General features: G+C 42.1%; 1 protein-coding gene and 1 long non-coding RNA gene across 7 annotated transcripts in view; both read left to right on the top strand.

Annotated features, from left to right (window-relative positions):
• LOC306960926 overlaps nt 1-16458 on the top strand; it is a 1017426-nt gene that overhangs the window by 98991 nt on the left and 901977 nt on the right. The gene's annotated exons all lie outside the window — the stretch shown is intronic.
• The window catches only part of LOC306960774 (protocadherin-10-like), a 44822-nt gene that overhangs the window by 5783 nt on the left and 22581 nt on the right, over nt 1-16458 (top strand). The gene's annotated exons all lie outside the window — the stretch shown is intronic.

Genomic DNA, 16458 nt, shown 5'->3' with positions numbered 1-16458 from the left:
ACTCACAGTGAGCTAGTCCCCTGGTGCTTCAGTGGCACGAATCAATAGGGCCACTCAAGCGTAAAAGGGAAGCCATGGAAGGTAAATGGATGTAATGAGATGCAGTTCAATCAGCGGTATGAATCGCTCTGTGGTCGCTGCAAATACTGCTTATGGACTTGGTGGGGTTTTCATGCAGCTGAATTACCCAATTTTACTAATGACTTTCCAACCCGACCACTCACCCATGCGACTAGCTTTTGGATTTTATTACCAACTGTAAACCAACGCCGAAAAAAACAATCTAGGGTTTTCCCAACCTGGTGGTTCGGGTGACCACCCCAAATAGTATAGTGGAAGTGGGACAAGTCATGTGATGGGACATGGAGCGACAGACATGAGATATTAGAAGTGGGGGTGGGACTTTAACGTGTTAATTTTGATTAATTAATGAAAAATATTTTCATGCGTTAATTTTTGTAACGCAATTAATCGTAATTCCCTCGATTTCCCCCTCAAGAAGGAAACTCCCGAGTCGGAACCTTTCTATTTGCGTGTTTCTGGTACGCCCGCATATGCACATCCAGCCACAACAGCGATGGACGGAGACGCTTCACTCGGCCCGTTGGGGACTCGTTTTAAAAAACATCCTGATGGGACGATAGACGCTGTACTGCTGTGAGCAGGTCGTGTTAAAAAGAGTTCTCCTTCCAACGAAGTTACTCAAGTCTAAAATACCACCTCAATGCAAAACATGTTGGACAAACACAGAGACGTCCTCGATGCTAATGCTAGCGTTAGCCTCAAACACTCTTTTCGATTAAAATTAATTGCGATTAATAAGTTACAGACCTGTAATTAACTCGATTTAAAAAATGTAATCGATTCCCACCACTAATTAAAACTTAACCTCTTAACCGAGCACATTTTCTCCAGTCTGGCTTTACCCAAATCTGAAAGTAAAAAAAAAAAAGCATGAAAACGCAACAAAGACGAATAATCATGGTGAGCAAAAAGTGACAAAACATTACAAAAATTAAACATGAACATGGAGGAAACACAACAAAAAATAAATGATAAAAAAGTTATTATCACTTTTGTAGGTCTTAGCATTCAAATGAGGCATCACACTGTTCCTCTCCAGATGATAAGCTTTTAGATTTGGGTAAACCCAGTTTAGAGTGGGGGTTAAGGGGTTAATGCCTACTTGAAACAACAAATGCGTTTCAGTTTAATTAATAAAAAAAAGCCTTAATATTGGCGCGATTGCTTTAATGAGTCAGAAAACCTGGAAACACTGGATAATTTCTCATTCTCTATGTAAATCTAGCTTCATTGAACAAGTGGGGCATCATCTAAATAAGTGGGACGGGGGGGGCAAAGGAGGAAATGGCAGGTGATGATCCTACTGGTGGTACTGGTGCTCATAGTTTTCATTGACATCCCTCGGGGGGGGGGGGGGGGGGGGGGGGGTCGCCATGGCAAACCACTGTGAACGTAATAGCCGCATAGATACTCAGGTCACTCGCCCGGTTTCAGAGTCAGAATGGGCTATGGAAGAACCACTTCTAGACTTTAGAGTAAATAATGCTTCAAACAGTGCATACACTTAATCTGTAGCGTCTCGTCTTAAAGGGACTATGGGGAGTTTAAAAATGTTAAAATTATGTATTTTCCTCCCCCTTCATGTTCCAAGCATGTCCTAATGTGTAGAATGAGCTCAGACCTGTTCACCACAACTGCCTCTAAAATCCTGCACTGTCACTCAAAAAGGTGTCACTTCGGGTCCGAAGTGCAGTCATGCACGAGCTTAATATAGAGGGTGCAGCTACACATATGGCCTGAGATGGCAGTAGTGAGTATAAAATGGCCAACTTGCATCCAGCCCATTTAAAGTGGCCCTTATGGATTGTGCTACATCCTGAAATGGATCAATACCCGTAATCCGTGTGTTTTTGTTATATCACCACTTCAGAGCAAAAAATACTTGACTAAATTCTGGCCAAGACAAACCCAAGTCATGACTAAGCCGGAGCAGGATTTTGCAGCGATCCACACACACTATCAACATGTAATCCCCAGTGTAGGTTTAAACGTTTCCAAACAATAAAGTCACTCAAAGGTTGTGTGGAGCCACCTATGGGTGCTGCACCATACTATAAAGCATCTGGTTTCCACAGTCAAATCCTATTAGTCTAAACTATTAGCTAATTGCGCAGCTTTCGCCTAATCCAATGAAGAAGATCATGCACCCCCCCATTTAAGTGAAAAAGCTACCTTTACAAAACGGCCAGATCCTATCATCAGCTCTCCCCATGTCCTTCTCTGGAATGCTATTAGGTTAGTACCTGTTTATTGATCAACGTGGATTCAGACAAAAAGTGGAGCGATACAAAATCTCATTTCATATCGAATTGCCCTTTTCTTTCTGAGGGATTGTGCCGTGTAAGACCCCCGCTTGTCTAGACCACTGGCTGCCAAATACCATATGAGTGCTGGGAATACAAATGGGTAAGATTAGATAGGTGTTGTGTAGTGAATAGTCTGTGTAGTATTGTGCCGCGGTGCTGCTTGACATTATTAATGAAGCTGGGCGAAATAAAGGGGCGATAAGGCGGCGCTGCTAAGTGTCACTTCTGGCCCCTGCAGATGGAACGGATTGGTAAGGTCAGATCATGCTAGTATTGAGATGAAGAGCTGGAGAGGAGCCAAGACACTCTTTCTCTCTCCCCGTCTGCTTCATCCACAGAGACAGTTATCTACGTATGAAGTAAACAGGAACATCTTTTAATTATATATATATATATACGAAGCTGAAAGTCCATACTGTGTGTACGCAGGCAGAGATCTTGGCTGGGGTTTGCGATAAAGAGCACAGGCGGTACCATTAGAGATGTATGAAGTGCGCCTTAACCTTTCAAGGCAGGCAGGCTGCATCAGATACATAATGTCAGAGCTCTCAGAGGTGCATTCTCAGACCTCTTTTGGTGGTTTCAATGCTAAAATAGCGTTAGATTGGGTTATGGTTACATGGTTATACATGTAAATGCACTGTTCCCTAAGTCATAAGAAATAATACAACAACAGACCCCCACTCCCTTGAGGAAATTCTCCACAAGTCAGACTGATTGCCTGGAGACTAGTTGGAGACTAGAGTTCCCGCTAGTCATGGAAATGTCTCCGATACGTTCCCTGGCAATAAGGCGAGTCTCCAGGTAGTGTCATTGAAAACGGAGAGGTTTGATTTCAGCGGAGTCTCCGAGAAGTCTCCGAGAGGTATTCGTGGTCTCAAGCAGCTGTGGTGATGTTGCGAACACTATGGGCCCGATCTTGTGTCTCAAAATGCAGAGTATAGCGTAACATTTCGAGCTTAGTAGGAGAGCACTTTGTGATCTTGCCACACCAGACTTTGCGCCTTTACGTGGGAAGTAGGTGGGGTTGGAGACACACTTTTTCCTCCAACCAGATCGACCGGGAAGGGGGAGGGAGAGTGGTTATGGGGGAGTGGGGGGTGAACATGTGCATTTGTTTTGTTTCGCGCTTACGAACAAGCGAGGGGCCGATTTGCGCCACAGCGGAGGCTGTAACTCTTTCTCTCTCGAGACACAAACATTTTTTAGCTCACGTTGGGTTAATACAGCTTTTAGCTTGACCTGTGAGAGCCTGTAATGCTTAAAGGGACTATACAGAGTTTAAAAACGTTAAAACGTAAAAAGTAGTTAAAGAGTATTATCCTCCCCTACATGTTCCAGCCATGTCCTAATGTGTAGAATGAGCTCAGACCTGTTCACCACAATTGCCTTTAAAATCCTGCACTGCACTGTTACTTTGGTCCAAAGTGCCGTCATGAACAAGCTTAATATAGAGACTGCAGTTACGCGTAAGACCTCAGGTGGCAGTAGTGAGCATAAAATGACCAACTTGCATCTAGTCTCTTTAAGGAAAAACACAAGGCGGCGCAATGTAAACGAAGAAATTAATGTCAGCGGTGCTCATATCAGACCAGACACCTTCTCTTGCGACGCCCTTTCGCAAGTGGCTAAGGCGCAAAGCACCCACCAGGTGCAAGATCTGGCCCTGTTTGTTGTCTTCAACCTGTGAGACTTTTGGTGAGGTTTTTGCGATGTCTCCAAGACCTGTCGGATACCAAGGAGCTTTCAAAAAGTCGTTATGGAGTCTGTTTGAGATCTCCTTGGTATCCAACAGGTCTCAAAGACATTGCAGGGGCCTCACCAAAACGTCTCACAGGTTGAAGACAACAAATAATGTTGTCCTCTGCTTGAGACTATGGAGACTTGAACTGGAGAGTCGCCTTATCTCCAGGAGACTTCTCGGAGACATCTCCATGACAGATAAGAACTTGAGTCTCCAACTAGTCTCCAGGCCAGTGCGATCGGCCCTTTCGGCAGGTGATGTATTAGTGAGCATGAGTCATAGATTGTTCTCATTTGATATCCATAAAAATCTAAAGAAAAACATTTGTGAACTCTTGGGCGGTCATGTGTGTGTAGGAGGCCTTTCACATCCAGAGGTGTTGCTGTTGCTTTTAGTGCTATACTATATATATTTATATGAAGCAAAACACATTGTACTAAGATTTCACATCATGATTAGTAGTCGGCAGCTGCACACAATATTACTATTGCCTTAGTTTCTACACGACACTCTTACAAATTAATACCCAACAGATCAACCCACTCAAAAAAGTAAACTTTCGCCACGAGCTCAAACCTTGCATTTGTCTCTCACTTTAGACTGCGGCTCGTGTGTGATATCAAATTTGCCCTTCACTTTATCCACTTATAAGTCGTCCGTGCACACTCTTGAGCGTTTCTTGGCCCGCGCCCCGCGTTCATTTGGCACAGGCCCGGCATAGGAGCACCCGCAGTCAGCGCTGGTCCCTGCTTCTCACACGAGGACACCCAACATTTGTTCCTCGTGTTGGATTTAGTAAAGGAACAGCTTACCACTCGACGGGAGGTAATATCACACCAGTGGTATTTTGGAAAGAGAGACGCTCGAGTTCTGCAGACTTTTGTAAACAAACCCAGATGGCCCGGAGTACGCTCGCGCGTGTGTCTGTAGGTATAACGTTGTCTGTGCACCAAAGATCACTTGACAAACTTTGTACTGAAGGAGAAGTCGTTGACCTTTATTTTTCAAGAATAACTCAGTCAAGTATTTGTTGATAAAACTACTCGAGCAGCTCTTAATCCATTCGTCTTCAGCTTATTGAAGGCCCGAGATACAGCTTGGGCAGTACAGTGGCCACTTAGTTGCGGCGTATTTGGTTTAATAGGTTTAAGCATCTAATTAGGCACGAATAATCCGGAATAACCCAGCTTTCATAATAATCCAGGAACAGTGATGTGTTAAGGGGAGACACTACAGGGCAGGCGAAACAATTCAATGTTCAGGTTTTGGGCCAATTTGATCTCATTACATATGAACTTTCCACCTGGGACCAAAAAAAACAAAACAATTCTTCACAAAAACATGTTTAATGATTCACTGTTTCTCCATAGATGTATTTGGGACATGGTCATTTCAAGGACCAATTTCTCAAAATGCATTTGTTTTGTTTCAGAATCAGAATTGGTTTTATTGCCATGGTTATGATGATGTCATTCCATCATGCACACTGAAACATATAAATGTAGATAAATAATACACTATGAAGACTTAAGGACATGTGTAACAAGATTAAATGTAAACTATGATAAAGACAACAATAATTTGACATAGAACAACAGCGTGAGTGTATTTGCAGTAGCAGCAAATATGAGTGTGGACATACCACATAGTGCAATAGGGTTTAAAGGGATTTTTGTAAATATCTAATCCCTAATAAAGATAATTTCAATTGTTTAACAGCTTGTAACATCTTATTTGGAAACAGAACAAAATATCCAAAATAACAGCTAATATGTCAACGAAATAGAACCATACATTTAAACCTGGCTCAATCCATTGTTCAGATCTCTTGTATTTTTAGACATAAAAGGCTTTATTTTCATATGGAAACAAAAGATGACAAAAATTTGGCAATACATTTTTTACAATTTTAAGTTTCAAATTGATATCTCTAATTAAAATAAATTAAAAAAAAAAAACACCTGCAGTGTATCGCCTTAAAGCAGTACTAAGTAACTTGTTTGCCTTAATAAATCCTTTCGTAGTCCCTCTGGGGGTAATACAAGTGTTAATGGGATGATTGAAGGGTCTTTCATCTCCCCCTGGTGTCTCTGGCTAGAAAGCCACACTTGCAACTTGACTGCCACCGGGTCAGAGGTCCCAATACACACTAATAGAATCACGAAGAAGAAGCAAACAGGCTAACGGGCAAAGCTAACGGCAGGCTAGCGGCACTTTAAACAGCATTTACAGCCAAGTTTGAGGGGAAAAAAATATTTCCAGTGTGTAACTGGATGTACAATATCCCTCTGTCCCTTTGTCTTTTCAGTCAGCGTAGTATTTACTCTCACGGACAGTTAATAAGTAAGAAAAATCGCAACTTGCTACGACACCTGCAGTTGCGCTTATGGCCTCTAGGGACAAGAGTTACTTAGTACTGCTTTAAGAACGTGATTGCTAAACATGCGGAGTGCCCATAAAAGTATTCAAATAATATAGCTAGTCTAACTCTAGCTACTTTAATGTCCAATAGAAAACCTTCAAAAAGTTACCGTATTGTTAACACTAATGTAACCATACCTTTACATCTCCCACCTCTGACTGCTATTGTCCTGTAGTACTGTGTAGTTGTGCGTGTGATACTTGTTGGTAATGCCCCAGCGTCCTTGTGTGTTTAGAGCAAGAGAAAACCAGGATAGGTAATGATGTCTGTATTAAAAAGCAGCTCTCCTCTGAGACAGGGCTAAGAGAAACTGAGATGAGATTCACTTTAGGAGCGGCCTAGTGGTAGTGCTAATGCTTGGCAGGCGTCCAGGTGTACCCAGGGTCCTTAAAGGCCTGTAGCTCATTTGCCTATGTATGTGTGACTGTTTGAGTGTGTAAATATAGAGAGGGAGAAGGAATACTGCTGATTGTCTCATGTGGCTCGTAGGCTGTGTTTATTGTGTGTCTAGATGAATTTTATGCTGATTCCAGGACCAGGACAATGGGGTATTTTTAGATGTCTCTGCAGCTTCAGCGCGCAGATGCCACAAGCGGCCAAAACCAAACCACATAGGTATTCACAGCCTTTGCAACTGCCTAATACATGCATTTCAGAAGTGTGCTTAGTATTTGCATAAAGAGTAACTGCAAAATATCGATATAGAAGTCACTCTTCTCCTCTTCCACTACTGTATTACAAGTAGTATACTCATGTTTTTGGTGTAGGATCACTTTAAATACTATACACATTTTGTCTATTTTTCCAAAGTAATAGCACACAAACGTATTTATTGCATATACAGTATCCCGGTTAACAAACGTGGACAGAACATAATATGGCGTGCATTATTTTTGTTAAATTACATTCTTTAGGTTTGTTAAGTTTTCCGCTTCCGGGTCCTGGCAAACCGGCAAATATGCGAGAAAAAAACATAAAAGAATCTTAAAAACAGCCATCAATATTTCTGAAACTCTACGGAGAGTTACTGAACCTACTTATTTCTCAGACTCCTACTGCTAAAAAAGTGATATTTACGAATGTCACTACTTCCGGGGTTAGCGTAGCTGCTGTGCCGTTAGCATTTATCTCCGCTAACCCGGATGTAGTTATTGAAGCCAAAGCCGCCCTGGGGCAGACTGTCCATTTACCACGTGGCTATATAATGTGTTGTTCATGTCTTGAGCTCTTATTATGTCAGTGCCCTCTACTGGACACGTGTGGAACTCTTTCCTTTAAAAATAAAAATAAAAATTAGTGCCCCTAGTGGCTAGAATGAGCATTCTGGTTATTCTTTTAAAATTCATAACTTTGCACAGGAATGGGCTAGAGACTTACTTTTCATCTCGCGGGCCGGATAACGCCCGCGGGCCGTATGTTTCACACCCCTGGCCTAAATGGATCAAGCAAACCTAAGTCCAGGGCTCATTGTGCTTTCTGATACAATTGCTATGTGTGAAACCAATATTTGACTCTAATATGTTGGCATGTTATATGTATGCAAAAGTGATTTTATGAAATATCTTCAGAAAATCTTCCATGCTTTTAAAGGTGCATTATGTAACTTTTTATGTGAAAATAAAAGTTGACATTTGAGTATATTTGACCTTGTAGTGACCTAGTGGCTGTATGAGGGGTCAGCATGCCTGCCTTTACTTTGGATCACTGTGGTCTCTACAACGCTCCAGGATCAAATGTTTTGTAGGTTTTCTGGTGAGAGGGTCCGTCAGCTGTGAAAACCTTTCAAACAATTCATCCTGGAGCGTCCTAGAGACCACTGTGATGGAAAGTAAAGGTGTCATGCTGTCCTCTGGGTCACTACAAGGTCAAACACGCACAATTATACCCTTTCATTCCCACATAAAAAAGTTACACATTGCAGCTTTAAATCTGGAGGAATCACAGCTTAGCTAAAAAAAAAAAGGAAAAGTCCCCCCCAAAACAGATAATGATTCCACGTGCATGCCTCCGAGCGTGACATTTTCAATCACCTTTAAACCAATATACTGTGAAGGTACACGCTGTGAAACGCATCCTCCATGTTTTGGCACCCTGCTCTCTCCTGATAGGCGGTTTGAAGAATGGTACAATAACAGTGTGGTTCTGGCAACCGGTTTGTTCAATATGGATGCCTTCAGGAGCGCGGGCACTTGAAAGGCCCATATATTGTGTGTTTCCTTGTGTGTTCAGTGTGTGCTTCGGGTGTGCGCACTTGTTCTTGGTGGTGGTTTGTGGCACGGTCTCATCCTTCATCCTGTCTCCCCCCACACACGTTGGCTCTCTCCTCCGCAACACTCGGCTGATCAGTAATTCATTTCTGGAACCTTTTGCATGGCAATTATCAAAGCAGGGTTACAGGGGGGCGGTTTCCTCGCGGGACTGCACGGCGCACGCTATACCCCCTTTTTTTTTTTCCTCTCCCTCTCCGCGCACCTCCGAATATTTCAAATCAAGAAGAGACCATTTCCAGTTGGCATATCATCAACCACACCTGCCGTTGCTTCCCGCTCGGCCGCACGTCTGACACTTTAGAAAATAACTCTCCTGACGTGGTTTTAAATCAAAGGGACACCGCGTGTGAGGCTGCGGGGATATCACCAGATACACTTTAAAAAGTCGGCAAATGGCTTTCCTGAGAACGCCTGTCTGCTGCGTCAGGAGCCAGGAGTTGTAGAGATTGACTACAGAGGCACCTGCTCCTGTCCTCCACCACTCCTCTTCATTATGCGGAAAGTTAAAGGGAAAGAGCAACCGTGTTATGCAGTTTGTATGTGTTTTTTTTTTTTTTATATTGCTTTGATTGACCGTCAAACGTGCTTCTGTGTTAGTAGCGGCTGCTGTAAATATGGCATCTAAAATGGAACAGATTGAAGAAAAATGTGTTTCTATTTCTCCCCATGGGGTAGAAGCTAGGGCTGGCGTTACATTTATTTATCTTTTTTCCGATACCAACATACTAAAATATTTGTCCTCTAGAATCAAAAAACAGAACAATAATGTTTGGAAGATATGCAACTTTACAATATCGGGTTCATCTCCAATCTCCAAAGAAATTGGGAAAATGGGCCAGAAATTCAGAAAAAAAGGGAGAAATGGGAGCGACATTGGGGGAACAAATGGGGAGATAAGAGGAACAATATAAGCAATGAAAAATCTGCAAAAATGTGAAAACATTTGGGAAAGAAATTTGGGGGGCAAAAAATGCTGTCCCTGGATTGTATTTTTTTGTTGGTACCTGCTTTCGATGACCTTATTGGTAACACTTTATATTACACTACCTTGATACATTGCATCTAACACAGCTCGGTTAGGTGCAGTGTATCATTGTGTTACATTGTACTAACACAATTTTATACAATGTAATGTGCTCTGTAACAATCTGTAATAACTGGTAACTATGTGTGCATACACAATGGAATAATTTGTATTAATACTTCGCAGGTACATGATGTAATAAGACATATGACCTTTAGGGTTAGGACTTAAAGTTAGGGTTAGAGTTTTGGTCTAATGTCTTATTACATTATATACCTGTGGAGTACTATTACACATTATCCAATTGGGTATCACTTTATTTTACAGTACTTTGATACATTGTATCTAACTACATTTAGTACAATGTAATGTGCTCTGTAACAACGTGTGATAACTTGCACCTATGGGTTAGATACACAATGGTATAACTTGTATTAATACTTTGTAAGTACTTAATGTAAAGGACATTAGACCAAAACTTTAGGGTCAGGGCTTAAGGTTAGGGTTGAAGCTAGAATTATGTCTTATTACATTATGTACCTACAAACTACAAATACATATTATTCCATTGTATCTAACCCATAGGTACAACTAATTACTAATTGTTACAAAGCATATTGCATTGTACTAAATTTGCCAAGTACAGTGTATCAAGGGTGGTGTAAAATAAAGTGACCATCCTGGTATTGTTAAATGGTACCCAACCCCAGTAGTAGCTCCCAGATCCCCCGTTATTTTCTTTTTAAAAAGCAATACCACCATCATATTATCATTACCGTGTCATTTTTCCCCTCACAGTAATTCCTTTAATGATATTAAAATAATAAGTACACTCTTTTCTGATTGTGGCTCATTCTGGCTTTCTCTTTAGACAGTGGTTGTTGCAGATCAGACATCTTAACACGTGAATACTGGTATTAAGTAGAAGAAAACAAAAAAAATCGTCTTGCTCTTATTAAGCAGAAACTTCATCAGTGAAGAGAGAACACTTCTATAAAATTGACAGACAAAAAGAAAAACCTCCATCACGGTAAACGAAAAAAAAAAAAAAAAAAAAATCAAGAATAATTGCCTGTGGAGTGTTCGATCAGCTGTGAAAGTCTGGTGGGGGGGCCTGGAAATGATCATTATCGGGACGTTTGTTTTGGTGCGAACAACAGCCGTGACAAATGGGAGAATTAAATCACTGTGGCAACGCCGTATTAGATGGCTGATTATGAATTAGTGGCAGGCTGCATGTTGCCGTTCCCCATGTCACCGGGCTGTCACAGGAAGTTAGCACGCCTCGCTTTGAAACTCTGGCCTCTAGGGATTATGCGATGACCAGGCAGGACCCTCTGTCTAAAAATACCACGTTGAGACATGCAGAACAATCCATCCCCTATGGTATATGGACGCATTTCTTTTTCATACCCGTGCAGCTGTGTTGAACAAAGGAGAACAGTGTCCACGGTGGCAGAGTGGTTAACTCTCGCTTTTCTCAGCAATGACTTTTCAAAATTATTGTGAGTTTATTGCAGCGTGTCTGAGCGTAATAAATCAACAGAACATGTTGGACTGTAGTAATTAGCTGTTGTCCAGAATAGGGCTGGGCGATATATCGATATTTAAGATATATAGATATATATTTTTAAATGAGATATGGAATTAGACCATATCGACATAGTTCAAATTCAGATAAGATATTATGCTAACAAAAAGAAACAGGTAATATCACCTCAAGCTGAGCCTAACCCTAACCCTTATCTTAAACTGAGCACTTGTTATGTCTTAATATACAAATGCTGCCCTCAGACCAAGATTGACGTATTTTACTTTAGAGGCTAGAGACTAGATGCAAGTTGGTCATTTTTATACTCACTACTGCCACCTCAGGTCTTACGCATAACTGCAGTCTCTATATTAAGCTCACTTCAGACCCGAATTAACAACTTTTTGAGTGACTGTGCAGGAGTTTAGAGGCAGTTGTGGTGAAAAGGTCTAAGCTCATTCTACACCTTAGGACATGGCTGGAACATGTAGAGGAAATACTTGGCTTTAACATTTTTAAACTCTGTATAGTCCCTTTAAAATATTGTTTTATTTAAATGTTCTTTTACAGTGTTTATGTTTACATTTTATAATAAGTTTTCAGCAATTGCCTGCACTCTGGTGCATTTTAGCCTCATGAACAAGTAAAAAGTCTTTAACAAAAATGCTGGTACAATGGGCGGCACGGTAGCGCAGCGGTTAGCACTCGCGCTTCACAGCTAGAAGGTGTGGAGTTTGCATGTTCTGCCCCATGTCTGACCACTAAAAACATGTATATTAGGCCAGGATGAATGAGAATGTGTTTGAGAGGGCGCATGGGGGACGATGGATGGAAAGGCTGGCTGTGGCTTATTTACATGCATGAGACCCATGTATGTTCATTAACATGCACTGTCCCATCAAATAAACCAATTAATAAAAATACAATAATCTTACTGAACTCAGTCATATCTCTTTACTTTTTATTCCTGTCATGTTGTATTACATTACAGGGTTCAACGTAGGGAATGTAAAATCAAATCTTTTTAAAGTTGCATACTTCAGAAAAGAGGTCGGAGGGTTTATTAAACTTGAGGCATGCATACTAAGAGCTTCAGCTATCGCCTTCAATGAATAAGCTACAGTTCAATGAACAAGAATCTGAGTTTTAGTGAAGCACCTGCTGAGTGTGCAACGGTTCCTATCACTTCTCTCAAAAGAAAGTCAATAGTTTTAATTGTGGCCTCGTTGAGTTGTCTATTGCAAAAAAATGGATGAGAAACAGGCGGAATCAATGGTGACACCACCCCCCCCATGCGATGTTATCGATGAGTGCAATTTGCTGCTCATCAGTGGGCTTCATAGACAATTTAAAAATGAGTGCAGTGTCGATGGACCAAACTTGGAGGACAACATTTTGAGCATATTTCTTTGGTTAGTGTTAGTGTGACCCATCCAGGCACCAATCACTCATCTCGCTACAATGCCATTTTCTCAATCCGTTTCTCTGCACGTACTACCCAAGTCCAGGCAAGTTTTGAAACACAAGATACAAATCAAGTTTCTAGGTCACCCATATTTTGTTGAAAGATGGAGAAAGGGCACAAAAAAACACCAAAACTAGTACACAGTGTTCTGTGACTGTGGTTCTTTCACACCAAGTATGAAATAGCTGATGATTCCAAGCAACCTCCAGACCTAGACGATCAGATCAGGGCTTAACGGTCTAAAAAGGCACTAAAATAGACCGTAATTGGACTAAATCATGATCATAACCTGTGTACGAACCATCAGGAAAATACCAAAATGTTGAATTACTAAAGCATAACATATATAAAACAAACTCTAATAAAGTCTAAATTTTCTGATGATCCTGAGCATTACCGGAAAAGGCCCAAGTGAAGATACTAAATCAGAGGTCACTAAACGGCGGACCTGAACCTGGACTAAACCAGGACTAAACCAGGTCTGAAACTGGATTAAATCAGGAATAAACCAGGACTAGACTTGGATTAAACCTGGACTAAGCAGGGCTCAGTGTGTTGAACTGAGCAAACAGGAGAAACACATCACTGTCATTTGTGCACATTGTGTATAATAGAGGCAATGCATTGTGCTATTTAAGAGCACAAATCACAGTCATTTATGTTTTAAAAAGGTGAATTAACCCCATATTGTATGTTGCAGACCTTTACTTGAGAGTTTTTTTTTTTTTTCAATTCAGACCTCGGTGAAATTTAATTTGTTACCCCTGTTCTAAGTGGTCATGATTTCACAAAGCCTCTAAAATAGTAGCTGTTATGAAAAGCCTCGACATCTCAAGACCTCCATTGCTTTAATACCTGGACAACTCTATATCTTTTTGGTGTTGGGATGCTGCTATTCATCAGGGGCAATTATGATGCGGGACATAAGAACCGTTGCTTTTAACATGATGAAGAATTTCTCTGATAGAAATGAGCTGGAATGTCCGTGAGTGCTCCAGCCCTGAAATGAGAGAATATGACTGCGTGGATGTGGAAATAATATACAAAGAACACACAAAAAAACAAAAAAAAAGTGTAATTTCTCAAAGGCTCAAAGTGGACCTTGGATATTTATGACAGAAGTGAAGCACAGGCAGTTAAGACCAGAGTGGGGCCTCTTAAACATGTTGACCATTAGTAACAGTTTCTGCTTCAGAAAGCACAGGGCTCCGCGTCGTAAATCTCCCATAAGGTCCTGTCCACACGTTTTACAGGCTACATCCTTTGTGGCAGCATGTTTTTCCATTGGCCCATTTCAGGAATACTACACTACTGCGACTGCAAACCGTCCAAAAGAACTCCTTTTTACTGCAGGACCCGGGTAGATTTTGTAATTGTAAGTGACATTCAGTGAAGAGTTAAGAATGGCCCATCATCAACGACAAAAAAAAAAAGGCCCGGTTGTGTAACAGTGTGTGCCAGGACTATATACAGTATATCGTCTACAGCTCCTGGCTTTTACAGAGAAGTCGCCTTCGGACCAAAATTAATAAGCCGTGGTCATCCAGGCCCAGAGGCTTTATGATATATAAGAGGTGATATTAATCAAAAGGACAGAGCTGGGGCAAGTGACTGTCTTTGCTTTTCCACCCATGGCCATTTTCCAGAAGAACCCTACGTGTGATCTGGTATAGCAGCCGGTCGGAGAACATTTTCTTAATTACTGGATGCGGTGAGGTTGCGTGTTTGTGGGAGGCGCTTTATTCACCGTAGAATCGGTGGTCTACAGTCGTCCATGGATGCGGTGTTGCTCCCCTGACGCTTTCTGCTGCTGTCCAAATATTGACGTTGTGTGTCTGTATTCTCCTCGGAACGCTCCGAGATAAGATGAAATGCAGGCCAGCAGGTAGACGACAGCTGGGCTTATTGGAGAGAGGGGATGAGGTCTTACGAAAAAGTAATAGACTGTGAAGAATAACACTGCTGATTGAGACCAGTCATAATCAAAAGCACTTTATTGTAATGGTGCCAAGCCAGGAGACCATTTCTGTCTTAAAGGAACAGGCCACTGTTTTTCCATACTGAGATATGTTCTTACATGAGCTTAGACGAGTTGATGCGTACCTGTCTGGTCTTTGTGGAGCAGCTTCCAACTTCACCCCAATTTGGAGCCATAGGAATATGTTGGGAGAGGCCAAATGCTCGTCTATGCTCAGGCAAGACCATATCAGGGTGTGAAAAAACGGTGGCATGTTCCTTTAAGGGCCTATCTCGCCGGTCACGGAGATGTCGCCGAGACGTCCCCTGTAGATAAGGCGAGTCGCCAGGTAGTCTCGGTAAAAATGAACACATTAGATTTCAGCGCGGTTTCTGAGAGGTCTCAGTGCAGTCTCAAGCTGTTTTTTCGCTAATACTATTTGTTGTCCTCAACCTGTGAGACGTTTCTGTGACGTCCCTGCAATGTCTCCGAGACCTGTCAGATACCAAGGAGACTCCACACGGCTCTTTGGGATCTCCTTGGTATCCGACAGGCCTTGGAGACGTTGCAGGGACATCACAGAAACTTCAGGACTACAAATAGCAACACAAGTGCTTCAGAACTCTCAGAGAATCAAACCTTTTTGTTTTCACAAAGACTATCTATAGACTCTGAGATAGGCCCTTAAAGGAACAGGCCACCGTTTTTACATACTGAGATATGTTCTTACCTGAGCTTAAACGAGTTGATGCGTACCTGTCTGGTTTTTGTGCGTGCCCTCAGTCACGCAAAAAACGACCAAAGATGTTGGCCTCTCCCAGCATATTCCTATAGCTGGGAGAGGCCAATTATAGATACGTATCAACTCGTCTAAGCTCAGTTAAGAACATATCACAGTATGGATACTGTGTGCCCTCAGTCATGCAAAAAGACCAATGATGTTGTTAGCATTGGGCCTCTCCCATCATTATCCTATAGCTCCAAACAGGGTGAAGTTAGAAGCGACCAAGCTCTTCCACGGGCACAAAGACCAGACAGAAATGGTCTCCTGGCTTGGCACCATTAGAATAAAGTGCTTTTGATTATGACTGGTCTCAATCAGCAGTGAAAGTTGTACCTCGCAGTGTATTACTTCATCGTAAGACCTCATCTCCTCTCTCCACCCCCTTTGACGTGCCAGACACAGCAGTCTCCGCAACGTCTCCACCACTCTCTCCGGTGAGATGAGGCCCTTCAAAGCAAGTACAGTAAAGTTTCCTGTCTGGCTGTCAGTATACCGCGATCATGTACCTCACACTAACATGATGGTTGGAAATACATCAACACATAAAGTACAGAGAGAAAAAAAAACTGGACAGGCGCTAATTGCGTATTAACAGCAAGGTTGCGTCCGCGTCTCGCTCGATCTCTCTGCACATACAATGTCAGTGTCTGTTTGCTCAGTTCAGTATCGGTGGCGGGGCCGCACCTGCTACCACAGCCTGTCACCCCCGCTCGCTGTCGGCTGCTTGTTGTTTTTTCTCTCCCCGTTCGCGGCTGCAAACGGCGCCACTTGTGTCGTCTTCTCACCTCTCCTCCTACTCTGCATTTACATATCTGTTTATTCGTAGGGTATTTTCGTGCGCTTGGTGTCCTCGCAATCTCATGTGATGATC

Source organism: Gobius niger, assembly GCF_951799975.1.
Source record: "Gobius niger genome assembly, chromosome: 3".
Lineage (NCBI taxonomy): Eukaryota > Metazoa > Chordata > Actinopteri > Gobiiformes > Gobiidae > Gobius > Gobius niger.
Note: the sequence above shows the minus strand (reverse complement) of the source record. Positions and strands in the feature narration are given on the sequence as shown.